This window comes from Schistocerca americana, chromosome 2, assembly GCF_021461395.2.
Source record: "Schistocerca americana isolate TAMUIC-IGC-003095 chromosome 2, iqSchAmer2.1, whole genome shotgun sequence".
Taxonomy (NCBI): domain Eukaryota; kingdom Metazoa; phylum Arthropoda; class Insecta; order Orthoptera; family Acrididae; genus Schistocerca; species Schistocerca americana.
This window is the reverse complement of record NC_060120.1, coordinates 979,609,582-979,626,713: the sequence shown is the minus strand read 5'-3', so window position 1 is coordinate 979,626,713 and position 17,132 is coordinate 979,609,582. Positions and strand designations below refer to the sequence as shown.

Here is a 17,132-nt window from a genome sequence, read left to right as displayed (position 1 = left end):
GGGATAGGAAAAGGGTTCGGTCACACGTGTCCAAGACGTGTCCGTGCAGAGGAACGTCCTGTAACATGTCGCCACCCGAAGGACGAAAATACCATTAAAATAAATGTAGCCCTCCAGATATGACCGGGCCGCGCTCGAGGGGCAGTGAGCCGAGAGCGTGCCGGGTGGAATCTATTCTGTTTAATTTTTCACATGACGAACAACGCGACTGTAGAATTGTTTCGTAGGCTGTGCAACTGGCTCAAATGACTCTGAGCACTATGGGACTTAACATCTGAGGTCATCACTCCCCTATAACATAGAACTATTTAAACCTAACTAACCTAAGGACATCCTACACATCCATGCCCCAGGCAGGATTCGAACCTATGACCGTAGCAGTGGCGCGGTTCCGGACTGAAGCGCCTGGAACGGCTCGGCCACAGCGGCTGCTGTGCAACTGTGCAAGATAGTCTTGCTCAGAAAGAATGGATCTGGAAAGACTAATAAAAGAAGTTCGTAAGTTTCATGTGTCCGCTCCAGGTAGCTAAGTGGTCAGTGCGACAGAATGTCAATCCTAACGGCGCGGGTTCGATTCCCGGCTGGGTCGGAGATTTTCTCCGCTCAGGGTCTCGGTTTTGTGTTGTCCTAATCATCATCATTTCATCTCATCGACGAAGTGGTCGAAGTGGCGTCAAATCGAAAGACTTGAACCCGGCGAACGGTCTACCCGACGGGAAACCCTTGTCACTCGACATTTACATTTAGTTTCATGTGCTTTACAACCAGACAAATGAAAAGTACTGGAATACCGAGAACAGCCGGGCGTTCTTTGGGTGAAATTTATAAGCGCCAGGAAGTCTCAATTTTCTCAATTTCGGTTCTAGTTTGTATGAAAGTTGACAAAGACGTGCTGCGTCGTCTTAAAACATTCATAAACCTTTGTCTCGTCATTCATGAGATGAGCAAATAACGTTCGAACCCCCCCCCCCCCCCCATCCTGATTCAAAAAATGGTTCAAATGGCTCCAAGCACTATGGGACATAACATCTGAGGTCATCAGTCCCCTAGACGTAGAACTACTTAAACCTAACTAACCTAAGGACATGACACACAACCATATCCCAGGCAGGATTCGAACCTGCGGCCGTAGCAGCAGCGCGGTTCCGGACTGAAGCGCCTATAAGCTTTCGGCCACAGCGGCCGGCCCCATACTGGTCTTGTTTTCCAGGCACTGTAGGTCCATATATCTTTTTCTTTCCTATTTGTCTTGATTCTTTTTCTTCTTCCTCTAAAGCAAGTGCTATAAGTACTAATTCACTATTACGAAAATTATCGAACATGTTTACAACTTTCACAAACAGGAACACAGACCACCATTTCCGAGTCAGTACAAGGGACAACAGGAACGCGAAAGAGCGTTAGTTATGTGTGGTTCCTAGAGTAAAGGGTCGGAGCATGGTAGTCACTCGTCCGACGGTCGGTCCTGCCTGACACGGTCCTGACACGGTTCAGACATCTACATCTACATATATACTCCACTAGCCACCAAGCGGTGTGTCGCGGAGGGCACAATTCGCGCCAGTCATATCCCCCCCCCCCCCCCCGCCCCCTCCTCTGGTCCACTAGTGGATCGCGCGTTGGAAAAGGACTGTCTGAAAGCCTCAGTACGAGCTCTTATTTCCCCTACTGCGCGATTTGAAAGTTGGTGGTAATAATATATGCTATGTTGACTAAAGTTCAGTCTTGATCACACCATTTATGTTTCAATGACATAGGTAACCGGTTTCGGTTATTTTTACATAACCATCATCAGACCCATGGCTCCCTTAGGATGGTAGGCGGAGCTCTCCTCAGCTGCTACGATGTCAACAGTTGAACTGTCAAAATATAATAATCTATTGATCACTGTATTCCAAAAATGTTTACCAAATAATATATGCTCTACATCCTCGGTAAAGATCGGATTTCGGAATTCAGTGAGCAGCCCCTTCTGTTTACCGCGCCGTCTATCTGCAACTTTCTATGAGATGTGTAACGCTCTTGCGATGGCTGAATGTATCAGTCACGAATCATGCCGCTCTTCTTTGGACCTTCTCAATCTCTTGAATCAGACCCAACTGGTAAGGGTCCCATCAGACGAACAACACTCCAAGACTGGACGAACTGACGTATTGTAAGCTATTTCCTTTGTTGAAGGACTGCATCGCTTCAGGATTCTACCAATAAACCGCAATCTAGAGTTCGCCTTACCCGTTACTTGTGTAATCTGATCATTCCATTTAAGATCATTTCGATTAGTCACACCCAGATACTTGACGGACGTTACCGCTTCCAAAGACTGGGCATTTATTTTGTACTCGTACATTAATGGGGATTTTCGCCTTGTTATACCCAGTAGGTTACACTTACTAATATTGAGAGATAACTGCCAGTCATTACACCATGCATTTATTTTCTGCAAATCCTCATTGATTTGTTCACAACTTTCGTGTGATACTACTTTCCTGTAGACTACAGCATCATCGGCAAACAGTCTAAGGCCGCTGTCAATACCATCAACCAGATCGTTTATGTAAATCGTAAAAAGCAGAGGACCTATTACGCTGCCCTGGGGCACACCTGACGTTACACTTGTTTCTGTTGAAGTCACCCCGTTCAGGACGTCATACTGCTCCCTGTCTGTCAGAAAGCTTTCTATCCAACCGCACATGTCATCGGATAGACCATAAGCGCGCACTTTTTGTAGCAAGCGACAGTGCGGAACTGAGTCGAACGCCCTTCGAAAGTCGAGAAATATGGCATCAACCTGGGAGCCGGTATCTAGAGCCTATTGTATATCATGCACAAAGAGGGCCAGCTGTGTCTTGCATGACTGCTGTTTCCTAAAACCGTGCTGGTTTCTGCAGATGAGCTTCTCAGAATCTAGAAATGCCATTATGTCTGAGCACAAAGTATGTTCCATTGAAAGGTCTCTGTTGGATTCCCTTCATGTTAATTTCTTAAATCTGTTGTCATTTACGGCATACATTCCACTTCTAAATTTACTGTGGTCTTTCTGACTATCTGGGAGGAGACTGAGCAGTGGAACGTGTTACTTTTACACATAAACAAGAACGATCTGTCACACTACTACACTTTCAAACACAGTTTGTATGTAATTCATGTCACACAGTCTCATACGGAACCTACATCCGCTTTCTTTTATATACTGTATATGATAAGATACTGTCATCCCCCTTCCCTTCTGTGTGAGAGGATGAATGAGCAAATGTATTTCTAGTTGCATGCTTGATGGTAGCAGACAAGCCTGTCTGCTAGAGAGCAGTAGGACCAACGTCGGAACAGGTAGCTACGCTTTCTAAAAGCAGAGAGGTTTCTATTCTTAGTATGGTCCTGTCCGTCCCTTGTCATGTTCGTATAGGAAACTGCCTCTCTGGTCACTTCCGTTTGTATCTGTTAAGCACGCTCGGTAGGGGCCCAGGTCAGTCTGTCCGCGGCGAGAGTCTGAAGTAGTAAGATCTCCGGCTAAGCGCGTGTCTGCTAAGTCCGTAGGACAATGGATTTCTTAAATTCAGCCCAACTGAAAATTTAATCACCTTTATTTCAGGTTTAGCTCTAAAATATCTAATGTTATCTTAATTGCAACGCAGTGTAATTCGAGTGTGAAGTTCAGAATATCTTCCAGTAGTTTGGTTTGTCACTACTTTGTGACCAAAGTGGAACCCGTGTTGATGATCCGTAACTCTAAGATCATCAATCTTAAATGCGAATGTACGTGAGATTATAACGACTCGTCTTCACAATATTTTTCAATATAGCAACTTTTCTTTATGTTCAACCCACGTGGGGTGTACTTTGTGAGACCACTACCACGTGCTTATACAATTGTTTGACCCATCACGTTAATAGTAAGACGATAGTAACCAGTTTGAGGTTTTTCTTTCGTAATTTGTGTTTCGATGTACTTTACTTTATTTATCAAAGTTATTGTGGAGTTACGCTCTTTGTGTAAACCAAGTTGTCCACGTGAAGGATGTGGTGTAATCCTCAAAGTAGCCCTCAGCTATTCTTTACGGGAAGATTTCACAGAGAGTTAGTATGAATTTAGTATACCAGTGTGTGGTAATTTCATGACAGACAGGATTGTGCTACGAACGTAACTTCTTTAGGTGAAAATTGAATCGGTTGGTTGTGGTTAATTTCCTCTTGCATATGTTTCAACGTTCTTCGTGTGTTATTTTATGAATGTAGTGGTGTATGCAGTCTCCCAATCTTGGCTCCATATTTGATGTGTTCTGTAAGATTACAAACTCACATTTTCACAATCCTAAATAAAGCACCAGTTTAGTTATGAATCAAGTTTAATATGCTGAAATTTTAACGGAACAATGATCAATGCTAAAATAAATGTCCAAATATAAACTGATTTATTTCTTTTCATATAAATTGTCTTTTCATATATATATCGCCGGTTATCGTAAGATGACTACTAAAAGATTATAATTAATGTTAGTCTGGTTGGGAATTTGGTAAGCTAGACTGGATACCTGGTGAAACAGTTGCTCAGTAATGCAAGGTTAACTTCCCCAGATAGCTCACAGCTTTTAACCCGCTTTTATTGTCTTGAATATCAGCACCGCTTTCAGAACAAATTAAAGTAACATTACACCATGGTTCTACAACAAATCGATATCAGATGTGTGACCGGAACCTAAAATCGCATAATTTTCTCTGTTAATGTAATCTTCCTTTTTTATCAGTTTTTAAAAACTCTTGGTGCCTGCTATCTTGCTTGTGGCCTATCTCACCACTCCCTGGATGCGGCCGTGGTAAGCGCAAGTAAACGCGAGACAGATAGGTTACAAGAAGTCCGACTTGCAAGCCTTTTGTTCCTGCACGAGTAACAATGAAGCCTCCTTACGGTTCGGGCTGTATAAAAGCAGGCCGCTGTCCTTGGGTTGGGGAGACTCAGCGTGGTGCGGTGTCAAGTGTCCGACGCGCTGGCCATCTGGCGGCTGGAGTCTGCAGCGCTGATCCAGGCCAGCGGTGCGGGCGCACGGCCGCGGCCGGACACAATGGTCCAGCCGACCAGCGGGGGGAGCGGAGGAGGCTCTCTGGCAAATTGGCCGCCACGCCCTCAGACTGCGGAAAACGAGGGCGCTCTGTCTCAGCCCAGGAGTGTGGGCTGGGGAAGGAGGAGGGGTAGGGGTGGCGTCCAGCACCCGGAAATGGCCAGCCGCAGCTGGCGCTGTTTCTGCAGCTGCCTGCTGGCTCCGCCTAGCTTCCGGAAACCTCGGCCCCCAGCCTCACTGTCGCAGTCTTTCACGCCTTGGACAGCACTCGGTTTGTTTACTTTGGCTGCACCCATTGTTCCGAGCTGGCCGATGTGGCCGCGCGGTTCTAGGCGCTTCAGTGTGGAACCGCGCGACCGCTACGGTCGCAGCTTCGAATCCTGCCTAGGGCATGGATGTGTGTGATGTCCGTAGGTTAGTTAGGTTTAAGTAGTTCTAAGTTCTAGGGGACTGATGACCTCAGAAGTTAAGTCCCATAGTACTCAGAGCCATTTTTTTGAATCTTTAACGCTAATCAAGACCATGGAAGCTTGGGCTTTCCCGAATGTACTTCTCACCAAAAGGCGCTTTTAGTATTTGGAGTCGGAGGTCTTCGTTAATCCTGCCTTTTCAGTTCTTACGGTGATTTTTCAATTGAAACTTTCATCCCCTAACAGATATTTCTCTAGAAGACAAAAACCAATTTTCATAGATTCCGTTTTCAAAACGTTTTAATACAACGAAATATTTTATAAAAATTATCATCCCCTCTTTCACCCCTTCAGGGGTTGAATTTCGAAATAAACAACCGAGCGAGGTGGCGCAAGGGTTAGCACACCGCACTCGCATATTCGGGAGGACGACGGTTCAAACCCTCGTCAGCCCATCATGATTTAGCTTTTCCATGATTTTCCCGAACCGCTTCAGGCAAATGCCGGGCTGGCTCCTTTGAAAGAGCACGGTCAATTTTCTTCTCCATCCCTACCTAGTCCGAATTTGTGCTCTGTCTCTAATGACCTCGCTGTCGACGGGACATTAAACACTGATCTCCTCCTCAACAGTGAGACACGTATTTTTTTTAATTTCTAGCCGAAAAGCCGAAAAAAAATTCAGAGATTTAGTTCCTAAAATGCATTTGTAATGAAAAACTTTCAACACCTCTTTTATCTCCTTACAACTGAATTTTCAGAAAATTTTATTTTCAACCGAGAGCCCAAATACAAAATTTCCTTGATTTACCATTAAAAATGCTTCATAATGAAATATTTTCAAAACTTCCAGAATGAGATTTTCACTCTGCAGCGGAGTGTGCGCTGATATGAAACTCCCTGGCAGATTAAAACTGTGTGCCGGACCGAGACTCGAACTCAGGACCTTTGCCTTTCGCGGGCAAGTGCTCTACCGACTAAGCTACCCAAGCACGACTCACGCCCCGTCCTCACAGCTTTACTTCTGCCAGTACCTCGTCTCCTACCTTCCAAACTTTACAGAAGTTCTCCTGCGAACCTAGCAGAACTAGCACTCCTGAAAGAAAGGATATTGCGGAGACATGACTTAGCCACAGCCTGGGGGATGTTTCCAGAATGAGATTTTCACTCTGCAGCGGAGTGTGCGCTGATATGAAACTTCCTGGCAGATTAAAACTGTGTGCCGGACCGAGGCTCGAACTAGGGACCTTTGCCTTTCGCGGGCACTTGCGAAGTTCTGAGGCGAGAAATTTTTCAGAAATGCTGAAACACTTTTTTTTGTGACCAGCAAACCAAATACCAATTTTGGTAATTTTAGCTTCAAAACTGCTGTAACTACGAGATATTATCAAAAAACCTTTCATACCCTTAGGCGTGAAATTTCGAAAATTCCCTTCTTAAACGATACCTACAGCATAAAGTCAACATCCTGGCCAAACTTCTAGTTTCTATCCTTAGCGGTTTGCGCTGGGCGACAATGACTGTCAGCGAGCAAGAACATTTCCTTTTATAGCGCCTACAGAGAAGATTATTTAGCTGTATTGCGCACGCACTGGTTGGCAACTCTAAACCTGACAGTGCGCGAGTAATGATCTCTGTTGGAAATGCACTGCGTGGCTTTTCTGTAAACGGCTGTATTAGTACAGGGCTCACACGTGGCAACGGGTCTTAAGCGAACGCACCCACCCGTGCCGTGCAGAAATCCCTTCTGGGTCGCGGAGCGCTCAACGTAGCCACCGGCGCAGAAACATCCAGTGTGGACACAGCGAGACCCAACTGTTTGTTCGGCCGCGGAGCAACAATAGGTTTGCTGCGGCGCCGTCTGTATAAACTTATCTCCTTTCAGGCTGAATGGTCTCGAGCGTACGAATTATTCTTTGCGAGCGGCCGCCGAGGCAGCTAGCCGCGCCCGCGCTTGTTTGTGTGTGTGTGTGTGTGTGTGTGTGTGTGTGTGTGTGTGAACTTGCGGACAGAAGGCGGCGAGTGGGAGATCATATCCAGCGGTGAGTCAATATTTGTATGGTACGCAGACAGGCAGGTAGGTAGGAATAAGCAAAGGGTGGGGTGTTATTCACCGCTCGGCACACCTACGACATCCAGACCTCATCGGAAAGGCAGTTAGAAGAAGAACAAGAAGAAATTTTAAGATTTAACTTACCGAAGGCGACGAGGCCATTACTGACGGGGCACTAAGCTCAGATTGGGTAACGATTTTTGGAAGTACATACAATTAATAAAAGAGGAAATAGAATGTTTAGCCTCTGAGATATAAGTGTGAGACAGATATTATTCTTTTCGCCCATTATGAACGATGTTCTTAGGAAGCATTAATGTGTGTCGGTAATGGTTCCAACAATAAAATTATTGTACCAGTTATGTTTTTTTTTTTTTCTTTTTCTTTCTTTTCTTTTTTTCTTTTCACGAATAACACAACGCGATTCAAGAGTTTATTCCGATTTTCAAATGTTATGGGAGGTTACATAATTTTTAATGTGAAGTAAATTGGAAGAACACTTCGAAGGTGCAACAGGTCCATTATAGAGACTGCTTACACCATGCTTGTCCGCGCTATTCTGGAGTATTGCTGTGCGGTGTGGGATCCGCGTCAGGTGGGACTGACGGATGACATCGAAAAAGTACAAAGAAGGGCAGCTCGTTTTGTATTATCGCGAAATAGGGGAGATAGTGCCTGAGACATGATACGTGAACTGGAATGGCAACCATTAGAACAAAGGCGTTTTTCGTTACGGCGGGATCTTACCATGAAATTTCAATCGTCAGTTTTCTCCTCCGATTGCACCAACATTCTGTTGGCACCCAACTACATAGGGAGAAATGATCATCACGATAAAATAAAAGAAATCAGGGCTCGCACAGAAAAATTTAAGTGCTCGTTTTTCCCGCGTGCCGTTCGAGAGTGGAACGGTAGACAGACAGCTTGAAGGTGGTTCATTGAACCCTCTGCCAGGCACTTTACTGTGAATAGCAGAGTAATCACTCAGATGCAGATGTGTTAGTCTGCGTCTCTTTCGGTGCACCCTCATCTCTACGTTCTCTCTCCGTCGAAAAATATCCCAGGATTAGATGGTAATATCACATGGAAATTCGGAAGTTTGTGATAAGGGGACCAAACTGCTGCGGTTATCGGTCCCTAAGCATACACACTACTTAATCTAACTCGAACTAACTTACCCAAAGGACAACACACACATCCATACCCGAGGGAGGACTCGAACCTCCGACGGGGGGCAGCCACGCGGACCGTGACAAGACGCTTTAGATAGCTCGGCTACCCCGCGCAGCTATCATACGATAATATTCCTGTATATCTGTTTCTGGGTGCTGCGCCTTCTTCACCACGCAAAAATTCACACATACGCAATTCATCATTCACAGTGGCTGTCTTATGTTACCATCAAACGCCAACAAAGTCATTGTTTGCCGGAAGTCAGAATACTCTGCAAGAAGGTTTAAAATGATTTACGGAAACCACGGGAAACGTAAGTCTGAATGAGCGGATGGAGATTTGAACCGTCGTGTTCCCGAAACAAGTCCATTATCTTATCGCTGCACCATTTTACTCACTGGCAGTTAAAAGGGCGAATATTTGTTGTATCTTTGCACACGTAGCTTTTTGCTAACTACTGTCTTGTCAATCCGTGTCGGACACATAGAGATAGACGTTCTTAATTTGAAACAGTGTTGTAGCACAAGGTTCTGTCTTGGGTCCCTTGTCGTCATTGTTATTTCTAATGTAGGTTACGCATGTTCTACTTTTAATTTTTTTTTTTTTGCTGGAAACATATCAACCAATCAAAAGTGTAAATTAACTTTCACATCGTAATACAGCGGAAGAGTCATAATTACAAGGGATAGTCAAATAAAAACGAGACAGAAGGAAAAAAGCAACCAAACTGCTTATTATTTCAAAAGTAATCGCCACAACTATTAACACATTTATCCCACTGTGAGACAAGACTGTGACTGCGTTCATGGAAAAGTGTTTGTGGTTACCTGCGGAACCATGATTGTATCCGGACGTGCACCTCGTAGTCCGAAGAAAATCGACGGCCGCTGTCGCTCATTGACTTTCCGGAACACGTCACCACAATTAACGCTCCAGCGGTACGTGGACACTTTCCAAAAATAGAAGCGCACCATCAAGTACAGACGCTCACGAATGGTCACGGACGGCATCATGATGTTGCAGGATAATGCCCGCCCACATGTTACCAAGGTTGTTTCGACTAAGCTGTAGAAGTCCTTTTTTTAAAAAAAAAAAAAATAACTTCTGAGGTCATCAGTCCCCTAGATCTTAGAACTACTTAAACCTAACTAACCTAAGGACATCACACACATCCATGCCCGAGGCAGGCATCGAACCTGCGACCGTAGCGGTTGAGCGGTTTCAGACTGTAGCGCCTAGAACCGCTCGGCCACTCCGGCCAGCTGCAGAAGTTTCGTAGGGTAGCGCTTACATAGCCTTCAAACTGTCCCCGTGAGATTTCCACATTTTTGGAGCCCTCGATTTGCTTCGGGTGAAGAGGTGCCTGCCTAAATACTATCGTGCTTCCGTTGGCGACCGCAAACGTTTCTCAATGAAGGCATCGACCGTCTTGTCTCTTAGCAGCGTAAATGTATTTATAGTTACAGCAATTACTTTTGAAGTGACAAAGAGTTTATCTACTTTTTTCATCTCCGCGTTTTCAGTTGACTGTTCCTTACAAAAATCAACACATTCATATTCTTTCCAGCCATACGAATCCTGGAACAGACAGGGACCTATTCAGTAACAAGTGAAAATTTGTTTGAAGTGGTTGTGTTTCCACTAGCAGCATTGTTGGGACACAATTTGGTACAGAAATCTGGTTGAAACCTGAAATTGGTAGCAGTGAGATTTCTGCGGAAAATTTAAGTGCATATCGAAAGAATATTTAAAAGAATAGTTGACCATGCACCTGGATAGATATGTACCCAGTAGAACAGTTCATAATGGGAGGGAACGCTCGTGGCATACAGTAACTGGAAAGAAACTTCTAAAGAAACAGAGATTACTGCATAATAGGTGTAAAACAAAGCTTAAGGCTACAGGCAGAGACATGCTGAATGAAACGCGTTTGGCTGTGAAGAGAGCAATGCGTGATGTCTTCAATGACAACCGTAGTAGAATATTGTCAAATGACATTTCAAAAAATCCAAAGAAATTCTGGTCGTATGTAAAGGCTGTTGTTGTTGTTGTGGTCTTCAGTCCTGAGACCTGTTTGATGCAGCTCTCCATGCTACTCTATCCTGTGCAAGCTTCTTCATCTCCCAGTACCTACTGCAACCTACATCCTTCTGAATCTGCTTAGTGTATTCATCTCTTGGTCTCCCTCTACGATTTTTACCCTCCACGCTGCCCTCCAATACTAAATTGGTGATCCCTTGATGCCTAAGAACATGTCCTACCAACCGATCCCTTCTTCTGGTCAAGTTGTCCCACAAACTTCTCTTCTCCCCAATCCTATTCAATACTTCCTCATTAGTTATGTCATCTACCCATCTAATCATCAGCATTCTTCTGTAGCACCACATTTCGAAAGCTTCTATTCTCTTCTTGTCCAAACTATTTATCGTCCATGTTTCACTTCCGTACATGGCTACACTCCATACAAATACTTTCAGAAATGACTTCCTGACACTTAAATCTATACTCGATGTTAACAAATTTCTCTTCTTCAGAAACGCTTTCCTTGCCATTGCCAGTCTACATTTTATATCCTCTCTACTTCGACCATCATCAGTTATTTTGCTCCCCAAATAGCAAAACTCTGTTACTACCTTAAGTGTCTTATTTCCTAACCTAATTCCCTCAGCATCACCCGACTTAATTCGACTACATTCCATTATCCTCGTTTTGCTTTTGTTGATGTTCATCTTATATCCTCCTTTCAACACACCATCCATTCCGTTCAACTGCTCTTCCAAGTCCTTTGCTGTCTCTGACAGAATTACAATGTCATCGGCGAACCTTAAAGTTTTTGTTTCTTCTCCCTGGATTTTAATACCTACTCCGAATTTTTCTTTTGTTTCGTTCACTGCTAGCTCAATATACAGATTGAATAACATCGGGGAGAGACTACAACCCTGTCTCACTCCCTTCCCAACCACTGCTTCCCTTTCATGTCCCTCGACTCTTATAACTGCCATCTGGTTTCTGTACAAATTATAAATAGCCTTTCGCTCCCTGTATTTTACCCCTGCCACCTTCAGAATTTGAAAGAGTATTCCAGTCAACATTGTCAAAAGCTTTCTCTAAGTCTACAAATGCTAGAAACATAGGTTTGCCCTTCCTTAATCTAGCTTCTAAGATAAGTCGTAGGGTCAGTACTGCCTCACGTGTTCCAACATTTCTACGGAATCCAAGCCGATCTTCCCCAAGGTCGGCTTCCACTAGTTTTTCCATTCGTCTGCAAAGAACTCGCGTTAGTATTTTGCAGCTGTGACTTATTAAACTGATAGTTCGGTAATTTTCGCATCTGTCAACACCTGCTTTCTTTGGGATTGGAATTATTATATTCTTCTTGAAGTCTGAGGGTATTTCGCCTGTTTCAGACATCTTGCTCACCGGATGGTAGAGTTTTGTCAGGACTGGCTCTCCCAAGGCTGTCAGTAGTTCTAATGGAATGTCGTCTACTCTGGGGGCCTTGTTTCGACTCAGGTCTTTCAGTGCTCTGTCAAACTCTTCACGCAGTATCATATCTCCCATTTCATCTTCATCTACCTCCTCTTCCATTTCCATAATATTGTCCTCAAGCACATCGCCCTTGTATAGACCCTCTATATACTCCTTCCACCTTTCTGCTTTCCCTGTTAGTGGCACCAAAGTTAGTGTCCAGTCCCTAGGGAATGAGACAAGAAATAAAATTGAGGGAGGCAAAGCAAAAGCTGAGATGTTTAATTCTGTTTCCAAATGCTCCTTTACTAAGGAAACCCAAGGAGAACTGTCCCAATTTAATCCTCGTACCACTGGAAAGATGAATGAAACAGTAGTAGTGGTGAAACTTCCTGGCAGATTAAAACTGTGTGCCCGACCGAGACTCGAACTCGGGACCTTTGCCTTTCGCGGGCAAGTGCTCTACCAACTGAGCTACCGAAGCACGACTCACGCCCGGTACTCACAGCTTTACTTCTGCCAGTACCTCGTCTCCTACCTTCCAAACTTTACAGAAGCTCTCCTGCGAACCTTGCAGAACCAGCACTCCTGAAAGAAAGGATATTGCGGAGACATGGCTTAGCCACAGCCTGGGGGATGTTTCCAGAATGAGATTTTCACTCTGCAGCGGAGTGTGCGCTGATATGAAACTTCCTGGCAGATTAAAACTGTGTGCCCGACCGAGACTCGAACTCGGGACCTTTGCCTTTCGCGGGCAAGTGCTCTACCAACTGAGCTACCGAAGCACGACTCACGCCCGGTACTCACAGCTTTACTTCTGCCAGTACCTCGTCTCCTACCTTCCAAACTTTACAGAAGCTCTCCTGCGAACCTTGCAGAACCAGCACTCCTGAAAGAAAGGATATTGCGGAGACATGGCTTAGCCACAGCCTGGGGGATGTTTCCAGAATGAGATTTTTACTCTGCAGCGGAGTGTGCGCTGATATGAAACTTCCTGGCAGATTAAAACTGTGTGCCCGACCGAGACTCGAACTCGGGACCTTTGCCTTTCGCGGGCAAGTGCTCTACCAACTGAGCTACCGAAGCACGACTCACGCCCGGTACTCACAGCTTTACTTCTGCCAGTACCTCGTCTCCTACCTTCCAAACTTTACAGAAGCTCTCCTGCGAACCTTGCAGAGCTTCTGTAAAGTTTGGAAGGTAGGAGACGAGGTACTGGCAGAAGTAAAGCTGTGAGTACCGGGCGTGAGTCGTGCTTCGGTAGCTCAGTTGGTAGAGCACTTGCCCGCGAAAGGCAAAGGTCCCGAGTTCGAGTCTCGGTCGGGCACACAGTTTTAATCTGCCAGGAAGTTTCATATCAGCGCACACTCCGCTGCAGAGTGAAAATCTCATTCTGGAAACATCCCCCAGGCTGTGGCTAAGCCATGTCTCCGCAATATCCTTTCTTTCAGGAGTGCTGGTTCTGCAAGGTTCGCAGGAGAGCTTCTGTAAAGTTTGGAAGGTAGGAGACGAGGTACTGGCAGAAGTAAAGCTGTGAGTACCGGGCGTGAGTCGTGCTTCGGTAGCTCAGTTGGTAGAGCACTTGCCCGCGAAAGGCAAAGGTCCCGAGTTCGAGTCTCGGTCGGGCACACAGTTTTAATCTGCCAGGAAGTTTCATATCAGCGCACACTCCGCTGCAGAGTGAAAATCTCATTCTGGAAACATCCCCCAGGCTGTGGCTAAGCCATGTCTCCGCAATATCCTTTCTTTCAGGAGTGCTGGTTCTGCAAGGTTCGCAGGAGAGCTTCTGTAAAGTTTGGAAGGTAGGAGACGAGGTACTGGCAGAAGTAAAGCTGTGAGTACCGGGCGTGAGTCGTGCTTCGGTAGCTCAGTTGGTAGAGCACTTGCCCGCGAAAGGCAAAGGTCCCGAGTTCGAGTCTCGGTCGGGCACACAGTTTTAATCTGCCAGGAAGTTTCATATCAGCGCACACTCCGCTGCAGAGTGAAAATCTCATTCTGGAAACATCCCCCAGGCTGTGGCTAAGCCATGTCTCCGCAATATCCTTTCTTTCAGGAGTGCTGGTTCTGCAAGGTTCGCAGGAGAGCTTCTGTAAAGTTTGGAAGGTAGGAGACGAGGTACTGGCAGAAGTAAAGCTGTGAGTACCGGGCGTGAGTCGTGCTTCGGTAGCTCAGTTGGTAGAGCACTTGCCCGCGAAAGGCAAAGGTCCCGAGTTCGAGTCTCGGTCGGGCACACAGTTTTAATCTGCCAGGAAGTTTCATATCAGCGCACACTCCGCTGCAGAGTGAAAATCTCATTCTGGAAACATCCCCCAGGCTGTGGCTAAGCCATGTCTCCGCAATATCCTTTCTTTCAGGAGTGCTGGTTCTGCAAGGTTCGCAGGAGAGCTTCTGTAAAGTTTGGAAGGTAGGAGACGAGGTACTGGCAGAAGTAAAGCTGTGAGTACCGGGCGTGAGTCGTGCTTCGGTAGCTCAGTTGGTAGAGCACTTGCCCGCGAAAGGCAAAGGTCCCGAGTTCGAGTCTCGGTCGGGCACACAGTTTTAATCTGCCAGGAAGTTTCATATCAGCGCACACTCCGCTGCAGAGTGAAAATCTCATTCTGGAAACATCCCCCAGGCTGTGGCTAAGCCATGTCTCCGCAATATCCTTTCTTTCAGGAGTGCTGGTTCTGCAAGGTTCGCAGGAGAGCTTCTGTAAAGTTTGGAAGGTAGGAGACGAGGTACTGGCAGAAGTAAAGCTGTGAGTACCGGGCGTGAGTCGTGCTTCGGTAGCTCAGTTGGTAGAGCACTTGCCCGCGAAAGGCAAAGGTCCCGAGTTCGAGTCTCGGTCGGGCACACAGTTTTAATCTGCCAGGAAGTTTCATATCAGCGCACACTCCGCTGCAGAGTGAAAATCTCATTCTGGAAACATCCCCCAGGCTGTGGCTAAGCCATGTCTCCGCAATATCCTTTCTTTCAGGAGTGCTGGTTCTGCAAGGTTCGCAGGAGAGCTTCTGTAAAGTTTGGAAGGTAGGAGACGAGGTACTGGCAGAAGTAAAGCTGTGAGTACCGGGCGTGAGTCGTGCTTCGGTAGCTCAGTTGGTAGAGCACTTGCCCGCGAAAGGCAAAGGTCCCGAGTTCGAGTCTCGGTCGGGCACACAGTTTTAATCTGCCAGGAAGTTTCATATCAGCGCACACTCCGCTGCAGAGTGAAAATCTCATTCTGGAAACATCCCCCAGGCTGTGGCTAAGCCATGTCTCCGCAATATCCTTTCTTTCAGGAGTGCTGGTTCTGCAAGGTTCGCAGGAGAGCTTCTGTAAAGTTTGGAAGGTAGGAGACGAGGTACTGGCAGAAGTAAAGCTGTGAGTACCGGGCGTGAGTCGTGCTTCGGTAGCTCAGTTGGTAGAGCACTTGCCCGCGAAAGGCAAAGGTCCCGAGTTCGAGTCTCGGTCGGGCACACAGTTTTAATCTGCCAGGAAGTTTCATATCAGCGCACACTCCGCTGCAGAGTGAAAATCTCATTCTGGAAACATCCCCCAGGCTGTGGCTAAGCCATGTCTCCGCAATATCCTTTCTTTCAGGAGTGCTGGTTCTGCAAGGTTCGCAGGAGAGCTTCTGTAAAGTTTGGAAGGTAGGAGACGAGGTACTGGCAGAAGTAAAGCTGTGAGTACCGGGCGTGAGTCGTGCTTCGGTAGCTCAGTTGGTAGAGCACTTGCCCGCGAAAGGCAAAGGTCCCGAGTTCGAGTCTCGGTCGGGCACACAGTTTTAATCTGCCAGGAAGTTTCATATCAGCGCACACTCCGCTGCAGAGTGAAAATCTCATTCTGGAAACATCCCCCAGGCTGTGGCTAAGCCATGTCTCCGCAATATCCTTTCTTTCAGGAGTGCTGGTTCTGCAAGGTTCGCAGGAGAGCTTCTGTAAAGTTTGGAAGGTAGGAGACGAGGTACTGGCAGAAGTAAAGCTGTGAGTACCGGGCGTGAGTCGTGCTTCGGTAGCTCAGTTGGTAGAGCACTTGCCCGCGAAAGGCAAAGGTCCCGAGTTCGAGTCTCGGTCGGGCACACAGTTTTAATCTGCCAGGAAGTTTCATATCAGCGCACACTCCGCTGCAGAGTGAAAATCTCATTCTGGAAACATCCCCCAGGCTGTGGCTAAGCCATGTCTCCGCAATATCCTTTCTTTCAGGAGTGCTGGTTCTGCAAGGTTCGCAGGAGAGCTTCTGTAAAGTTTGGAAGGTAGGAGACGAGGTACTGGCAGAAGTAAAGCTGTGAGTACCGGGCGTGAGTCGTGCTTCGGTAGCTCAGTTGGTAGAGCACTTGCCCGCGAAAGGCAAAGGTCCCGAGTTCGAGTCTCGGTCGGGCACACAGTTTTAATCTGCCAGGAAGTTTCATATCAGCGCACACTCCGCTGCAGAGTGAAAATCTCATTCTGGAAACATCCCCCAGGCTGTGGCTAAGCCATGTCTCCGCAATATCCTTTCTTTCAGGAGTGCTGGTTCTGCAAGGTTCGCAGGAGAGCTTCTGTAAAGTTTGGAAGGTAGGAGACGAGGTACTGGCAGAAGTAAAGCTGTGAGTACCGGGCGTGAGTCGTGCTTCGGTAGCTCAGTTGGTAGAGCACTTGCCAGCGAAAGGCAAAGGTCCCGAGTTCGAGTCTCGGTCGGGCACACAGTTTTAATCTGCCAGGAAGTTTCATATCAGCGCACACTCCGCTGCAGAGTGAAAATCTCATTCTGGAAACATCCCCCAGGCTGTGGCTAAGCCATGTCTCCGCAATATCCTTTCTTTCAGGAGTGCTGGTTCTGCAAGGTTCGCAGGAGAGCTTCTGTAAAGTTTGGAAGGTAGGAGACGAGGTACTGGCAGAAGTAAAGCTGTGAGTACCGGGCGTGAGTCGTGCTTCGGTAGCTCAGTTGGTAGAGCACTTGCCCGCGAAAGGCAAAGGTCCCGAGTTCGAGTCTCGGTCGGGCACACAGTTTTAATCTGCCAGGAAGTTTCATATCAGCGCA

At 46.5% G+C, this 17,132-nt stretch overlaps 1 protein-coding gene across 2 annotated transcripts in view; it reads right to left on the bottom strand.

The window, feature by feature from the left end:
• Window positions 1-17,132, bottom strand: part of LOC124594733 (phosphoinositide 3-kinase adapter protein 1) — a 477,024-nt gene that overhangs the window by 378,809 nt on the left and 81,083 nt on the right. The window lies entirely within an intron of this gene.